We start from the raw sequence: 18,170 nt of genomic DNA on the forward strand, positions 1-18,170 counted from the left end.
CATCCGTCTAAAGATCACGCACTGGCAGGCAGCGGTAAAGCAGCGGCCGCGGCGACTACTAGCATCGCCTAGGACAACGCGCAGCAGGCTTCAGCAAGGGTAGGTCCCCCACTTTCCAGCTTAGTTAGAACTGAAAAAACTTTTTCTGGGAATTTTGTTGGAAAAACAGGGTCCATAAATAGCAAATTAGACGTGTGGGAAGAAGAACTGCGGCATGATAGAGACAGAAAATATTTGCTAGACGGAATTAGACACGGATTTCGTTTGATACCTGAAAACATAGCGGTAGATAAGGTTGAAGTTAGAAATCATCAGTCAGCCAAACAACATAAAGACGGGGTCGAGAAAGAACTCCTAGACCAGATTAGCAAAGGACATTATATTGTTACTAACACTAAGCCAGACATTGTGAGTGCATTGGCAGCAATACCTAAAGATGATGGTGATATACGGGTCATTCACGACCCCAGCAGGCCACGTGGGGCAGCTATGAATGATTATGTCTCTGCTGACCCAGTTCAGTTCCAAACTCTAGAAGAGGCTTGTAGACTAGCAAAACCTGGGTACTGGTGTGCAAAAGTGGATTTAAAATCAGCGTATCGCTCAGTCGCCATTCATCCTGATAATTACAGCGTAACGGGATTGAAATGGAAGTTTCATAATGACACTCACTCTACGTATATGTTTGATACTCGCTTGCCCTTTGGGTCCTGTCTGGGACCCTCTATATTTCACCGCTTGTCACAAGCTGTAAGGAGGTGCATGGCCAGGAAAGGTTACAAAGATGTGGTAGTTTACATAGATGATTTCTTGATAGTAGCCCCTACGTACGACACGTGCAACGCAGCGCTGCATTGTCTGATTAGGTTGTTGCGTAAGTTAGGGTTCCTTATTAGCTGGAAAAAAGTGGTGGGGCCAACCCAGAAAATCACCTTTCTGGGGGTGGACATCGACACGCGGGCGAGCACCTTGTCCTTGGGTAAAGACAAACTCAACAAACTGGAAGAGCGGCTTCGGCAGTTTCAGCATAGAAAGCGGGCAACGAAACTCCAATTGCAGAGCATAGCTGGGCTTCTTAATTGGGCGTGCCAGGCAGTGCGAGGAGGAAAATTTTTTCTTCGCCCTATTCTGGACTTAATCGCCCCGCTGCAGCAGCAAAGCCACAAGGTCAGATTGACCTCAGGCTTTAAAGGCGATCTCTCGTGGTGGCTTACTTATCTACGAGTTTTCAACGGAACTGTGTTTTTCAACGAGCAAACAAATGTGCACGTACATGTGGACGCTTGTAATCAAGCAGCGGGTGCATTCTGCCAAGGGGATTGGCTCTATACTGTGTTTCACTGTGATCTGCCAGCAGCGGAAAAGCTGCATATAAATTATAAAGAGGTTTGTGCAGTTTTTCAGGCTGTGAAGCAGTGGGCCCCCTTGTGGAGAGGCAGAACGCTAATAGTGCAAACTGATAGTACCGTCACAAAAGGCATTATCAACAAGGGACGTTCGCGAAATGCGTTTGTGAACAGGCTTCTCAGGCAAATGTTTTGGATATGTGCGAAACATGACTGTGTTGTGCGGGCTATTTCTGTGTCAGGAAGCATCAATATTGTGGCTGATACTGTGTCTCGGTTGCATGAACGAGACAACATAGCTAAGTTGTTTGTGTTGTTGTCCAATTGGTGGCATGGTAAAGGTGGAGAAATATTTGATTTAACCAAACATATGTCTACTAAGGCTTTGTTATGTCTGTCCATTAGGAGAGTCAAGTGGTCTCAAGGTTGAGCTCAGACGGGAAGTGGCGATTTTTCGAGGACAGACATTTGCGACAAACACTAAAAGAACATATTCGACGCATCTGAGGATTTACCTTGACTTTTGTGAAAAACTGTGTATTGCGCCGGTGCCTGCTGATGAAGAGACTGTTACATTATATGCTGCATATTTAGCGCGCACTCGAAAGCCTTCAACTGTGAGACAATACCTTAACATTGTGAGGCTGTTGCACATAGAGTGTGGATTGGTCAACCCAATGCAAGACTCGTGGCTTGTGAAAAGTACACTAAAAGGCATTGAACGGATTAAAGGATGTGCTGTGCAGCGGAAGACACCCATAACACCAGAGGTGTTAATGAAAATAAAAGGAAAGTTGCGTTTGCATGTAACACAGGACTGCATATTTTGGGCAGCATGTCTTGTCCTCTTTTTCGGGTTGTTACGCAAGTCCAATGTGTTCGGCCAGGTGTTTGACCCTGAGAAGCAATTGACAAGGGACAGTTTTATTGCTGACGAGAATGGGTCTTTAAAGGCCTACTAAAGTGCAACATTTTTATTCGCCTAAAACATGTGTAATAGCAATCTGGTAAATGTTCCGAAGACCGTTTTGTAAAATTTTGCGTGGCTGATTTTTTATTGAATAAAAACCGATTCCGCGCACCTGTCCATTCTGCGAGAGACAGCCCCCGGTGCCAGTGACGTCATGAGTGTAACACGGCCTACAAGAGCAACATGGCCGACGGTGATAGTAGCGCTGCCACTGCTAGTACGTATGTTCCAAAAGAGATTCCATCTTCGAAGCAGAGAAGATATGGCTTCGCCTGTGCTGTCGCTGAGTGCAGCAACAATCATGGTAAGGGCCATACCATGCACAGGTTTCCTGATGATACCGAAACTCGGAGGCAGTGGGTCAAGTTTGTGCAAACTTCCAGAGCGGATTTTGGTCCGAAGTTTGGGACACCAAATCCAAATTCGAGAATATGCAGTTTGCATTTTAACTCTGACTGCTATCCTGCAAAAGTTGCACTTGCAGCAAGCTTTGGATTAAACACGAGTTGTAGGCTAGTTCCAAAGTCAGTGCCTACAGTGCAGAAGCCATGTCGTCTGCTACCATTGACGGCAACATCACTTTTGACGGCGACGAAGTCAAGTACTGTCACCTCAGTATCCAGAGCCAGGTGCACTGTGACAGAATTGACAATGGCTATCACAACGCCGATTTGTACCACCACTGTGGGCCAAAGTGTGAGCAGAGGAGCTTTTGCTAAACGGGAACGCCAAAGGGTAAGGAGAAAAATTATGAAGTTGCACAATGTTTGGAGTCATTACATTTAATTTCTGACAAATTTACATTCATTGTGCATTTGTACAAATGTCACTGCATGGTTTTCGTCAACTTTCTTCCAATATTATTCTTGTGTATTGACTGAGAATATTCTTACTGGACATGAAGATCAAGATATTTTAAAATTTCATGATCAGGCAATGCACCTGAAGAAGGAAAGACCGTCAGTATGAGCATTGATTATGAATATGAAGAGTGTTAGTGAGAATGTTAGTGTGGGAATGAGAGGGTGTATGCATCATGGTCAAGATAGTGCACTAGCTATTAGAAAATAAAGTTTTGATGTTTTGTCTCTTAGTCGATGGGTGGTTGGTATAATTTTGGGGGAATGCTTTTGTTTGCAGGTTGTTGCAGACATGTTGGCGGGTGCGACTCCTGATATTCAGTCCTGTGATGATTCAACTGATTCACCACAAACTCATATTGATGTGATTGTGACTGATCAGCCTCTCAGCGATACCCTACATGTCAGCACTCAGACAGAGGTATAGTTCTCGGGTTGGCCAGTATAGATCTGTTTGTTGTCACATTCAGTCTTGTCAGTGTTATTTCAATCAATTTTTGTGATTACACATCTTCTTTACATTTTATCAACTTAGCCAATATACTTCCTTCTGTTTTAGAACTGCTTCGTGTTCTTTGTAAAATATAAAATCAATAAATTGGTGTGTGCAATTATCAAGCAACCAATTTGCAAATGAACTTATTCAGGCATGGGAATTGAAAAAAGTCAAAAAGGCTGAAAATATTTAAGTAATGGCAATGTCGAAGGCGCAAAGCGCCTAGCCTTACTAGGGGGGTCCGGAATTTTTTTCTCAACAAAGAATGGTGCAATTTGGTGTCATCTGAGCTCCAAATTTGCCATTAAATTCAGTTTTTAGAACCATTTTTGCCTCCCCCACTTAATTTTTCGGTGGACACTTTTGCTTTTTCGGCGGAACAAAAAAATAATTCGGCGGAAATTTGCCTTTCGGCGGACAATTCCCATGCCTGCTTATTCTATGCTTAAATTACTATTAGCTATGTCATTATCAGATATATATATATATATATTCCCCTTCCAGATGCATTGCAAAGTAAAAAGAAACAAGAAAGTTCAAGTCACTCCAAGGCCTTCTTCTACTGCAACAAAAAGTAAGTAAAACAAAAAGTAGGTAAATCACTGTTAAAATAAGGTTCAAGTCTTGTTTCAAATATTATTTTTAAACTGTAAAAAATAAAGGTGATTGGGCATTCAATCATGAAAGCATCAGACCATCTGCACTGTGGTGTTTGTCATTTTTATTTTTTCACATGCACACACTTGAAGTTCATGGTTCATGATTTGTGGCATGGTTCAAGTCAGAATAGCTAGTCAAACATTGGAACACATACATTTATGCTCTTTTCGACACTCACACATGTATGCAATTTTCCGTTAAAAAGGTGTGCAGTGTGATTTACGACAAAGCCTACCAGGAATCAACAAGGGTACACAATGCTGCATTGATGTGTATAGGAGCTGAGACAGGTCACCCGACAATGACAGTGACCCACCTGGCAGTGACCCAGAATCTCATATCAGCGAACCAGAGCAGGATGATGAATATACTCCATCCTGTGATGAGGCAGTTGATATGCACAGCGAGGGCGACCATGAAATGGACTGGTAAGCCTAACTGAGTAGAAATCTGTACTTTTTTCTCATTGAGCAAGGGCCCGCTTCCCTTTACCAGGCCCTCAACAATTCATTTACTACAGTAATACTCCCTTTTTAGACCCCCCCCCCTTTACAACGGAAAATTTTCCCCTTTAACTATGTTAGACCTAGTTTTCTAAGTTCGTTTTTTTTAGATCTTTAAATGATTCCACTGTTAATGATAGAGAGATAGAAATTATATTGTGTTGCACTGTTTCAGGACCATTCTTGCTACTCTGCATTTTAACGAGAACAGCAACAGGGAGCAGGCAACTGATGGTGCGGGAAAGGCTCGATTCAATGTTGGCTTCAGGAAGTCCAAAAAAGACTATTCCCTCTGGGAAGTGAAAGTGGATTGCACTTTTTTTAAACAATTTTGTCAGTTTTGCATGCAAAGACTTTATGTTGTCATTCCGGCAGTCATTTTGCCTTTTCATGTCAAACAAGGAGGTATACAACTTACAAGCACGAGAGAAAGAAGCTGCATGAGTATGAAAGTCAGTGCCTCAAATAGAGGAAGAAATAAGACTGAATCCCTTTTTGATTGAAATAAATGTATTGACTTGTTTTAAAGTTCAAGATCAAAAGCCCACACATAACAAAAATATACAAACATACGTGCAAAAGTTTTAGCTAACTGTGCATTGCTATTTTTTTTCAAAGGGGTCATTAAGAGCAGTCTTTGTGTATTTTTGCAGTATATGTGGAGAGACTGATGCTGCGGGTTGTCGATTTGACATCCAATAACACTACTCAGGAGATATAGCGATACATCCAGGAACAGCGAGGCGCTCAACCGTTGCCACCACCACTCTTTGCTGATTTCGAAAAGCCCAACAAGATTGAGGCAGTCGCAGAATTCAAGTCTCGATTCAGCAAATTCTAACACAATTAACAGTATGTAGGGGAGGCAACCCAGGATGCAGAGTAATACAGTTCACACCTTCTTCCCCCATCACAGCACCCATCTCCTCTATCTCGGTACAGCAGCAACACTCCTTGATTGTGTCCATAACACCACAGTTCCCACACTGGCACCTCATAAAAAAAAAGATAGCACAGAATAATTTATTTGTGCATAAGATCATATTTCTTCATGCTCAATAAAAATTAAGTTGTGCATTGTTTAAACATCTTCATTTTGCTTTGAATTATTTGTGTATACATCTGTGTGCATGTGTGCTGAAAAATCGTGTGAATGGTTGACATGCCGAGGTGTAAAGCCACTTCTTCAGAATAATTGCAACAAAAAATGTGAGCAACAAGCAAACTGGTCATGCACTGTGCAAACTGCAATGACAATTAAGGAAACCAAGTTGACACTTTTCATCATTCATGTGTCAGCCTTCTCTCATTTTTACACTAAAGACACACTACTTCCAGTAATCACTGTTGTACATTGACATGAATAAATGTGATTTGGATTAAAACAACCGGGCTGACGTCCTAAGGCCTAAAAAAAAAAATAGGTGTGGTTACGGTAACCCGACCTACCCTATTTTTAGGGGCCGATCCTATAACTTTTTATTACATTTGTCAAAAAAACACAAAAAAAAACGAGTGCAAAAAAACGCAATGAAAGCGAAAGCGCCCGTGTCGCACACTTATTTCCCTGTCAAGTACCGTACTTTCCGGGTCATAAGGCGCGACTTTTTTCCTCGAGTTCGACCCCTGCGTCTTGTATAACGAAGCGCCTAATCCGTGTATGAAATACAAAAAAATCAAAGAGACCGCTTGAGCACCAGTCAAACAACTTGTGATAATGCATGTTTCAGCTACTAGGTACTGCCCTGCCTTTGATCTGGCCGCACACACAGATTTCCACTCTGTTAAACTCGGTCACTGACCGGTCACTGACCCCGATGCAGGAAGTGTTTCCTCTCTCAGATATGACAGGGGAACCACCTCTCATGGCAAAAACTGGGTCATTGACCCCTGGGAAGAAGGTCGTGTCTTTTAACAAGGCCACCCAGCTATCACAATGCCTTTGGTCACTGACCCCGATGCAGGAAATGTTTCCTCTCTCAGATATGACAGGGGAACCACCTCTCATGGCAAAAACTGGGTCATTTTGGTGCGCCCTATTGGCCCCCTGCGTCCAATGGGTGACTGGATTTTTTTTTAAAGAAGGGGGTGCGTCTTAGATAACAAAGCGCCTTGTCACCCGGAAAGTACGGTAGGTTTAATTTGTACACATTAGAAAAAAAAGTTTTAAAAAAAAAAGTGATTGCCTACCTACCTACCCTATTTTTTTTGGCTATGTTACCGTAACCACACCTATTTTTTTTTTTGGCCTAATCACAGTCACACTGAGACGCATCTTTAGTACTTTACGTACAGATTGCAAAATTATCTGCACATCAACTGAAGATTGACAAAATGAAAAGCTATTCTTTACAATCGCAACTGTCGTCGCTAGTTCAAGATGATCGAAATCAGGGGTTTGCACAACAAAAATCAATACACTTATACAGAATCTCAATCGTACGGTGTGATGTATACATACCAATGCGTTCCCTGACAACAGACGACTGCGATCAACCTCTTCTGCTGGTCTTTCGTCTTCATCACTCGAACCAACTGGTATGGCTCTATGCCTATCGCTCCAGAATACGGTAGTTCCGATGTTTCCAACTCCGATTCAAAGTCATTGCTTTCGCACGAAAGCTGCAATTCAGACTCATCATCCGCGTTTGTGTACTCTGCAGTCTCTGGTAGCCATCAACCACTCATGACGTCACTGGCAGGGGAGAGAAGCAGTAGCAAAAAATTGTCTGTTGCTTCCCTTCTCGCTGATTACAGGTGAGATTGAGCACTTTCTCAGGCCGACTACGGGTGATCGGAGCGGAAGAAATTGTTTTGTTTAATATATTTGGTATCCTGTTATGCAGCTCTTTCCATTGAAGCAATAAAAATGTTGCACTTTAGTAGGCCTTTAACTGTGGTGGTCCGTTGGAGCAAAACAATTCAGCGGCGAGAACGGACTCACACTATCGTGTTACCAAGCATAGCACCACACCCGCTCTGTCCAGTGACAGCTGTTGTGAAATCGTTCCAGTGCACTACGCCCGCTGCTCCAAACTCTCAGGCCTTTCCAATGGCCAGCTCGAAATTCGATGCCAAATTAAAAACACTGGCAGGCAAAGATTACTCTAGCCATAGCTTCCGAAGAGGTGGTGCCACCCACGCTCTCAGTTGTGGGATTCCCGGTGAGGTCATTAAGGTGCTTGGGGACTGGCAGTCGAACTGTTACCTTTCCTATTTGGATCAGCTGCCATGCAAAATGCTGGACTTCTACCGACATATGTTTGCAAAGAAACTCTAACAAAAATGGTTCTCCCTTGGTTCGAATTTTGGGTGGAGGAATGGGTGCCTCCCCTTCATTTGGGTGAACATTGACCTGAAGGTCATGTGTCAGTGTTTATTCAATGTGGAATATAAATAAATAAAGAGGCCCCCATGCTTTGTATCCCAAAATTTAAAACAGATTTGAAACAGATTCAACACTGTTCATGTTGATGCCATAGCTTTTTGACTGAAGTGTAAAATTTGAAACAGATTCAACACTGCTTATGTTGATGCCATAGCTTTTTGACTGGTTAGCATGTCTTTACAGTTTATGATTTTTTATTTAAGCATGTGATTTTAGTAAGAACTAATAAATACCTTGACAAGTGTGTGCTTTAAAACAGAAACATAACTTCTGTGGATGCCAAACCAGAAAAACAGTATTAATTTTACTTATGTATCTATCTGATTTGTGCTGGCAGGAATGTGTGTATTTACTTTTTTGTTTTTGCTTTCTGACTGAAGTGTGTATTATTGAAAACATTTTCAAGGGCTCAACACTGTTCCTTATTTGATCTTGAGATATGATGCTTAGTATGTGGGTGCATGTACAGTTCTTTTCTTTTTACACTTTGACAGTATTGATGTGTGAACAGTTATTGTTCATTGATTCCAAACCTCAACAGCAGTATTAATTTTGCTAATGATTGAAACACCGATTCACTCGCTTTTTGACTGAAATGTGCAGTTTGAAACAAGATTCAACACTGCTTATGTTAATGCCATAGCTTTTTGACTCAAGTGTGTGCCTTAATCAATGCTGGTTAGCATGTCTGTATAGTTTATGCTTTTTTTATTTTATTGAAGCATGTGATTTTAGTAAGAACTAATAAATACATTGTTGTTGACTTTTTTTTAAGCTTGCGTGTGTCTTATCTGAGACATGTCTTAATTGTGAAGAATCTGGTGAGTGATTGTCAGAATGAGTGTGTATCTGTGTAATGGCTCCTTTGTTTAGTCAACAAAGTTAATATGTTGAGCCCAGCTGTCCTAAACGGAAAAATATGTGTCTGGTTTGTCTCAAAACAGTAACGTTTCACAAAATTGATCAAAACTGTTGAAAACACACCTACTGGAGCTAACAAAGGCAGAGATTAGGTACAAATCAAAAGTAATGTGTTAAATATCACACTCACACCAGCTTCACATTCACAGAGTGACAGATTGGTAAAAATTAAAATACATATAATGTGTTCAACGCTTTATTTAACTGAACTGTCATTGTCAACATATATAAAAATTAAAAACAAAAAACACGTAACACTGAATTCAGGGAAATTTTTAGTTACTGTCTTCAGCAGCACTAAAGTAAAAAAGAAATAGAAAAAAATAAAAAAGAAGAACAAAAAAAACACACACATTACACATTTACAGGTTCACAATAAATGTTCAAGGTAATATCAAAGTAAGCACTAAAGCAGACACCAGACTTGATCCCAAAAAGGAAAAAAGAATCGCTTCTCCAAACATAAACATACAAAGTTAGAAATACCATTTCTCGAATAACAATGAAATGAAAACTCACACACACTGAAGCAGAAATAATAGGTAATCTAAAACTAAAGAGCTTCACACATAAACATACAAAGTTAGAAATAGAACTACAAGTTCTTGAATAATAACAAAATGAAAACTCATGCACACACTCCCGAATCATCGAGCGGCGCACTGACGCTAGCCGTTCCGCTTCTTGCCCTCCAAACCATTTCTGCGTATCACGTGACACCGCTCCGAAGTACGCAAAAGGGAGACCTCCATACACACACACACACACACACACACACACACACACACATACGTGTTATCACACACACACACACACACACACACACACTCACACATACACACTCACGTATGCACACAAACACGCACGCACGCACACGCACGAGTGACGCACACACGCACGCACACGTACGCACGCAATCACAAACACACGCACACAAACACATGCGCACACACACACGCATGCACGCGCGCACACACACACACACACACACACACTCAGGTACGCACGCAAGCAGGAACGCACGCACGCACGCACACGCACGAGTGACGCACACAGGAACGCACGCATGCACACGCACGAGTGACGTACACACGCACGCACACGTACGTACGCACGCACGCACACAATCTCGCACGCACATACATACAGACACACACACACACACACACACACACACACACACACACACACACATATATATATATATGCACACACATGCGCGCTCACACGCGCACGCAGTTAAACATAATTGTTAAACAAAATTAATTGTGAATTGTACATTATAGATTTCTAAAACCATATTTTGGAGGCAAGTTGATACATTTTTTTTAATATTGTTTGCTGAATGAATGAAGCTATCTTGCGTTGTCACATTGCGATTTTGATAAATTAAAAGATAACTAAACTGACCACACACACACACAATCACTTACCTCAGTGCAAATTCCAGGGTGCTTGACCCACCTGCTAAGATGCTTTCCTTGACCGGCGGTCACATACATTAATGTTGTCCCATAAAATCATACAACCAACTTGTGATTTCTTCTCCGAACTGTCTGCTTATCATGCACTATAGCGACTGCACAAAACACTACCCAGAACAAACACTGCGGGTTAGTGGGGCGGTGAGAATAAAAAATCTTCTGTTTGCTTTGCAATAAGTCACGTTCGCAGCCCTTACTTGCAATAAGGTAGGGACTGGGTGGCCGAGTGGTAACGCACTTGCGTTCGGAAGCGAGAGGTTGCGAGTTCGACCCTGGGTCAGGGCGTTAGCAATTTTCTCCCCCCTTTCCTAACCTAGGTGGTGGGTTCGAGTGCTAGTCTTTCGGATGAGACGAAAAACCGAGGCCCCTTCGTGTACACTACATTGGGGTGTGCACGTTAAAGATCCCACGATTGACAAAAGGGTCTTTCCTGGCAAAATTGTATAGGTATAGATAAAAATGTCCACCAAAATACCCGTGTGACTTGGAATAATAGGCCGTGAAAAGTAGGATATGCGCCAAAATGGCTGCGATCTGCTGGCCGATGTGAATGCGTGATGTATTGTGTAAACAAATTCCATCTCACACGGCATCAATAAATTCCTGCGCCTTGAATATGTGCACGATATAAATTGCATAAAATAAAAATAAAATAAATAAAAACATAAATCCCTGCGCTTAGAACTGTACCCACGGAATACGCGCGATATAAGCCTCATATTGATTGATTGATTGCATTGTGTATGAAAGTTGTCGTGGTTGTGTGTGTCTACCCACACTGTACAAGATCTATTTTTGGTTCCAAGGGAAAGCAAAAGTGCGTTTCCAGAAACGCACGCTTGAACTCAGACATGAACTTGTCCCTTTTTGTTTGGGAGGAAAACCTGTCAGCTTTGGTGATCAATAATCGCATGCTCAGTCTTTTCAAAGCATGACCTTGGTCGTTATTGTTTACTCGTTGCTAGGTGTGTGTGTATGTGTGTGTGTGTGTGTGTGTGTGTGTGTGTGTGTGTGTGTATGTATGTGCGTGTGTGTGTGCATGTGTGTGTGTTTGTGTGTGTGCATGTGTTTGTGTGTGTATGTGTGTGTGTGTGTGTGTGTGTGTGTGTGTGTGTGTGTGTGTGTGTGTGTGTGTGTGTGTGGAAGGTGTATACAACGTGTAAAGTATCCAACAAAAAGTACGTCATTCTCTGTATAATTATGTTAGAGATTACAAAGTGAAATCTAGACGCTGCCTTAAAGTTTGTGTGTGTGTGTGTTAGTTGATCCTGATCCAAATCCAGATCCTAGTTCAGATGCGGATCCTGATTCTAATCAAGATCTTAATCTAGATAAGACACAGACATAGACATGCAAAACTTTCTCATTCAGATCCATGGCTTCACAGTTTGTTTGTTTTGGGCCGTGTAGAGCCTTTATTCCAAAACATCCCGAGTATTTACTAACACTTTCACTCCACACACAGAATCTAATAAACTCAACACAAAATCCATAATTTCTTATATCATTCTCGACGGCAGCAACTAACACCTAAGCAAATAAGAAATTTAAAAAATAGACTGCCAACGTTCCAAAATTCAGAATGAAATAACAAGAAAGGTACGTTTGTTGGAACGTTTAATTATTGACAAAACAAAACGTTACGTTCACCTCACTTTTTTTACATTTAGTCAAGTTTTGACTGAATGTTTTAACATAGAGGGGGAATCGAGACGAGGGTCGTGGTGTATGAGTGTGTGTGTGTGTGTGTGTGTGTGTGTGTGTGTGTGTGTGTGTGTGTGTGTGTGTGTGTGTGTAGAGCGATTCAGAGTAAACTACTAATGAGAGTTCCTGGGTATGATATCCTCAGACGTTTTTTTCATTTTTTGGATAAATGTCTTTGATGACGTCATATCCGGCATTTTATAAAAGTAGAGGCGGCACTGTCACACCCTCATTTTTCAATAAAATTGATTGAAATTTTGGCCAAGCAATCTTCGACGAAGGCCGGACTTTTTTAATGCATTTCAGCTTGGAGGCTTAAAAATTAATTCATGACTTTGGTCATTGAAAATCTGAAAATTGTAATTAAATTGTTGTTTTTTATAAAACGATTCAAAATTACGTTTATCTTATTCTTCATCATTTTCTGATTCCAAAAACATATAAATATGTTATATTCGGATTAACAACAAGCTCTGAAAATTAAAAATATAAAAAATATGATTAAAATAAAATTTCCGAAATCTTATTTCTTGTCCGTTTCTGATTTCAAAAACATATAGATATGATATGTTTGGATTAAAAACACGTTCAGAACGTTAAAAAGAATAGAGATATAGAAAAGCGTGCAACCGCTACCGCGCTTTTCTGGATTGTCAATTTCACTGCCTTTGCGACGAGCGGTGGACAGACGATGCTGCGAGTGTACGGTCTTGCGGAAATGCAGTGCGTTCAGTTTTATTCTGTGATTTCGACTGAGCTTGACGAGATGTTGTATTTTCGCCTTACGCGACTTGTTGTATTCTAAAAAAAAATTACATACGACACAGTCCAACCAACCCCCTCACTCTTCTTCTCTCTCTTCGTTTAGCCAGTAGCAGTACCATCAGCGACAGTATCACTGTTATCAGCCGACGGCTGGTCCAAGAAGGGCCCAGTGCCAAAACCAGTACCGACGCCCCCCACAACGCCAAAACCGGGGAGGTTGCCAATGCTGGTACAGAGGCCACCGCTGTTTCCACTGTTGAAGCCACCATTGAAGCCACCATTGAAGCCATTATTGAAGCCATTATTGAAACCATTATTGAAGCCACCGTTGAAGTTGTTCTGAACACACACAGTGCCTGGGCAGCAGGGTCCTTGTCTTCCGCAGGTGTCGCCCTGTCTGGTGCACTGAAAATAGACCATAGCATGCTGAAAATAGACCATAGCATGCTGATAATAGACCATAGCATGTTGAAAACAGACCACACAAATGTTGACAATAGACCACAAGCAAACTGCCCTTATAATTGTCTTTGAATGTCTGGTACACAGAAAATAGACCATAGCATGCTGAAAATAGACCAAAGCATGTTGAAAACAGACCACACAAATGTTGACAATAGACCACGAGCAAACTGCCCTTATAATTGTCTTTGTATGTCTGGTACACAGAAAATAGACCATAGCATGCTGACAATAGACCATAGCATGCTGAAAATAGACCATAGCATGCTGAAAATAGACCATAGCATGCAGAAAATAGACCATAGCATGTTGAAAACAGACCACACAAAGTTGAAAATAGACCACGAGCAAACTGCAATACAAAATCGTCTTCGTATGTCTGGTACACTGAAAATAGACCATAACATGCTGAAAATAGACCACGAGCAAACCGCAATACAACATCGTCTTCGTATGTCTGGCCCACTGAAAATAGAACATAGCATGCTGAAAAAAGACCACGAGCAAACTGCAATACAAATTGTCCTCGTATATCTGGTACACTGAAAATAGACCATAGCATGCAGAAAATAGATCACGAGCAAACTGCAATAAAAAAAATGTCTTCGTATGTCTGGTACACTGAAAATAGACCATAGCAAGTTCAAAATAGACCACGAGCAAACTGCAATAACAATTGTCTTCGTATGTTTGGTACACTGAAAATAGATCATAGCATGCTGAAAATCGATCACGAGCAAACTGCAATATAAAAACGTCTTCGTATGTCTGGTACACTGAAAATTTACCATAGCATTCTGAAAATAGATCACGAGCAAACTGCAATAAAAGTCTTCGTCGTATGTCTGGCCCACTGAAAATAGAACATAGCATGCTGAAAAAAGACCACGAGGAAACTGCAATACAAATTGTCCTCGTATATCTGGTACACTGAAATTAGACCATAGCATGCAGAAAATACATAATGAGCAAACTGCAATAAAAAGCGTCTTCGTATGTCTCGTACACTGAGACTGGGTGGCCGAGTGGTAACGCACTTGCGCTCGGAAGTGAGAGGTTGCGAGTTCGACCCTGGGTCAGGGCGTTAGCAATTTTCTCCCCCCTTTCCTTACCTAGGTGGTGGGTTCAAGTGCTAGTCTTTCGGATGAGACGAAAAACCGAGGTCCTTTCGTGTACACTACATTGGGGTGTGCACGTTAAAGATCCCACGATTGACAAAAGGGTCTTTCCTGGCAAAATTGTATAGGCATAGATAAAAATGTCCACCAAAATACCCGTGTGACTTGGAATAATAGGCCGTGAAAAGTAGGATATGCGCCGAAATGGCTGCGATCTGCTGGCCGATGTGAATGCGTACTTACGATGACAGAACTATCCGAGCCACCAAATCCTCCGGTGTTAACACCGCTAAATCCTCCGTTGTTAAAACCGCCAATTCCTCCGACTTGACTTCCGGTGAACTGACCAGTGCAACGTTCGTTGACACAGGCAAGTCCAGGGCAGCATTGTGGGAACCCTCCTCTCCCGTTGCAATAATCCTTGAACTTCTGACACACCTGCAAAACATAGATTGAGATTCTGCAGGTGATCGTGATTGCAATTTTGTTGAGGATTTTTGATTTTGGTGTTGTTGTTGTTGTTGGTGTTGTTGTTGTTGTTGTTGTTGTTGTTGTTGTTGTTGTTGTTGTTGTAAGAAAAATAAAAAACAAGAACAGGAAAATCAAATCAGAAGCAAACCAAAAATATGAAGGGGAGAGAGAGAGGAAACGCTCTTTTCGAAAAATAACGTTTTCAGGGTACGTTGTTGTTGTTGCTGTTGTTGTTGTTGTTGTTGTTGTTGTTGTTGTTGTTGTTGTTGTTGGTGGGGGTGGGGGTGGGGGTGGTGTTATGTTTTTGTTATTCATATTTAAAATGTTGATTTGTTTTGTTCATAAATGAAATGTTGAATTTCTATTGTCTATTATACTTTTTCAAAGCGCTCAGAGACTGATGTTTGGCGGTGAGTATATAGCTCTAGAAGAACGTGTTACGAGGTATGATCCAAACAAAATGATCAAACCCTAGACAGTATGGCCGATAGGTCAAGGGAGGCTATTCCTGCCTCACGCGTCTATATACCGAAACGCGGCAATACGGCGCGTTGCATCATAAAATATCAATATTCTATATACAGTTTGTGGCTAACAATACTATAAAGACTATCCTTAAAAAGCCTGACCTAAACATGAATTACCAGGGCTTCTAGGGAGGATTTAGAGTCAGTGCAGATTACGACGCCTGTGGGGGAGACAGGCATATCATTGATAAATGAGACTGCCATGAGAATAGCATACAATTCTGCTGAGAAGATTGAGATGCCTTTGTTTAGTTTAAAACGCTTTTTGTCACGATCGGGTGACAGAGACCAAGAAAGCGTCACTCAGTGGAGTGCCTGTTCTGGGTCAATGTATGATAGAAAGCGCCTGTGCGTGATATTGGACACAGCAGAGTTTTTGCTGACAGTGCTCCCGAGCACGGATGTTTTGAAACGCACGAGCTTCACAGTGCAGGTTTCTGCTGTCATAGGGCTGACGGTTTTTTTAGCTGACAGCGCGCACGGGATTTTCAGGGATTGAGTTTCTCGTGTCTTTTTTCCTGCTTGGGGAGGCAAAACTGTGTATAGCTGGACTGGTTTGGTGACAAGGTCAGTCACGTGTATTTGGCTAGGTGGTCTGTCAGAGACTCAAGGACGACACACTTGACACCCAGCGGCAGAAGGGGAAGGACCTAACACACAGTTACTAGAGTATGATGGTTTTTCACCGAGTATCATATTCGGCACTCTAGGGGAACTTCCACAAGTTATTCCTTTCCTCTGCCACGTATTTTGCTGAGGACAAGTCGTCACATTTCCTTCGTCGGCGATGGCTTTCGCATAAGGATTCGACAAGGGGTTCTGGACGTTTTGGGTCACTGTTGACGAACAGAGACTGTTCCAGGGAGGAGGCGGACTTTGCTTCCATTGAGAGTTACAATCATAGGCTTTTGAGGTAATAAATCATTATTTAACGCTGTTGATGAGTCTGTGTTGTGGAATGAAATACTCTCTGTTGTTCTTTCCAGGTTAGCGCATAATTTACTCTCTGTGACGCTAAAATACTAATCTGTATATGGTTTTTGCAGATAGGGAGAGAAGGACGGAAAATGGCTGTTTTGTTGTTGTAAAAAGTCAGTTTTGTGCAGGCCCACGTGCTCGATGAGATATTTAAAGATGACATGTTTTAAGGTGGTGGGTGAGGGGTAGCTGACATGTTTAGTGCACCGATGCTTTCTGTTTGCAGCCTTCCTTCGTTCGTTCGTTTCGTTCGTTCGTTACGTTCCCGTAACATCGGCACGGCTGACTCTGGCGGGAACTGTTGGGGCTACGCTAACCAGGAGACCGGCTAACCAGGAGACCGGCTAACCAGCGGACCGGCTAACCAGCGAACCGGCTAACCAGCGGACCGGCTAACCAGCGAACCGACTAACCAGCATACCGGCTAAGCAGCAGCAGCAGAGATAAAGCTAAGTGCACCATGTCGTACGCACCCCGTTGACCACCGTTGTCTTTTCGTATCTATGATTTCATTGGAGTAGTGACAACGTGGGGTGTGACCCCTGCACGAACTAGAGCTTTTCGAACAGAACATTCGCATTTAACTATATTTACACGGGTTCAGCGTGTTACTATAATTTTCTATATACTACTGGCATTTTGTCAGTGAACACTGTTTTTTTACGTGTTGAGAACGTAAAAGGAACATATTTTGAGTGAAGGCTCGAGGGAGGTGGAGAGTTTATACATAAACAGGCGTCTGAAACTTATACTTTTGTTGACTCTATTTAATTGTATGACTGCGAGAGTGGATCGTGGTGTGGTTAGTTAATTAGTAGTAATTAACCGGTTCATAATCACCTTAAGTGATATATTGAAACGTGACACATGGGGGCCAAGCCGGGATTTACTCAGTTAATTTCTGACTGATAAAGACCCACCAATTAAGGATAACTAAGAGCAGATAATCTCGTCAGTGCTCGACTTATTTTCTGCTTGGTGCTACCCTTTTTTGTATAGTTTTGATCATATACCACACCTTAAGCGATTCACATCTTGCAGGGAATGTAAATTGTAATTTGTGAGTTATTGTATGCGCTAACTGTGATTACCTCCCTTTCCTTTGTTTGTGAATCTTTGTTGTTGTACGTTCATAGTTTTCCGTTGCAGAGAGCTGAGCAGGGTTAGCGGATTTGTTATTCGTTTTACTCAGTTTTCTCTACATTGTTGTTTCGCATTCTGTAACAGGTTACATTTCTACCGTCTTGTTTTACTTGGATTTTTCTCCATATTTTGACTTTGTTGGAATTTTGGGGGGGAAGGGTCCGAGGACTTCTGTCCTAACCAAGGCTGTGGGAGACACTCTGTTTCACCGCAAAAAGCAGCCGATAAAGTAGGCCACGGCTGTGGGAAACACTTTGTTTCACCGCAAAAAGCAGCCATAAAGTAGGCTACGCGATTTGTTCTACACCGTTTGGATTTTTCTTCTGCATTTTCCGGTTGCTGGATTTTTTTATCCATTTCATCACCGCGTGGTC

General features: G+C 41.9%; 1 protein-coding gene and 2 long non-coding RNA genes across 3 annotated transcripts in view; 1 reads left to right on the forward strand and 2 right to left on the reverse strand.

The window, feature by feature from the left end:
* LOC138980367 (sodium/glucose cotransporter 2-like) overlaps nucleotides 1–10,732 on the reverse strand; it is a 54,094-nt gene extending 43,362 nt beyond the window's left edge. The window contains exon 1 of the mRNA XM_070353235.1: nucleotides 10,578–10,732. The gene's annotated coding sequence lies outside the window, so the exon portion shown is untranslated. The remainder of the gene's footprint in view (nucleotides 1–10,577) is intronic.
* On the forward strand, nucleotides 1,456–5,463 carry LOC138980359 (uncharacterized). The gene is made up of 5 exons (XR_011460300.1): nucleotides 1,456–3,051; nucleotides 3,457–3,597; nucleotides 4,177–4,246; nucleotides 4,538–4,760; nucleotides 5,011–5,463. It is a non-coding gene; the product is annotated as an uncharacterized lncRNA (long non-coding RNA).
* A 1,283-nt stretch (nucleotides 10,733–12,015) lies between the features above and the next one.
* Nucleotides 12,016–15,130, reverse strand: LOC138980904 (uncharacterized). Its single transcript, XR_011460486.1, has 2 exons — nucleotides 14,921–15,130; nucleotides 12,016–13,502 (listed from the first exon to the last, which is right to left on the reverse strand). It is a non-coding gene; the product is annotated as an uncharacterized lncRNA (long non-coding RNA).
* Nucleotides 15,131–18,170: the final 3,040 nt, after the last annotated feature.

The sequence above is a fragment of the Littorina saxatilis genome, linkage group LG11 (assembly GCF_037325665.1).
Source record: "Littorina saxatilis isolate snail1 linkage group LG11, US_GU_Lsax_2.0, whole genome shotgun sequence".
Taxonomy (NCBI): Eukaryota; Metazoa; Mollusca; class Gastropoda; order Littorinimorpha; family Littorinidae; genus Littorina; species Littorina saxatilis.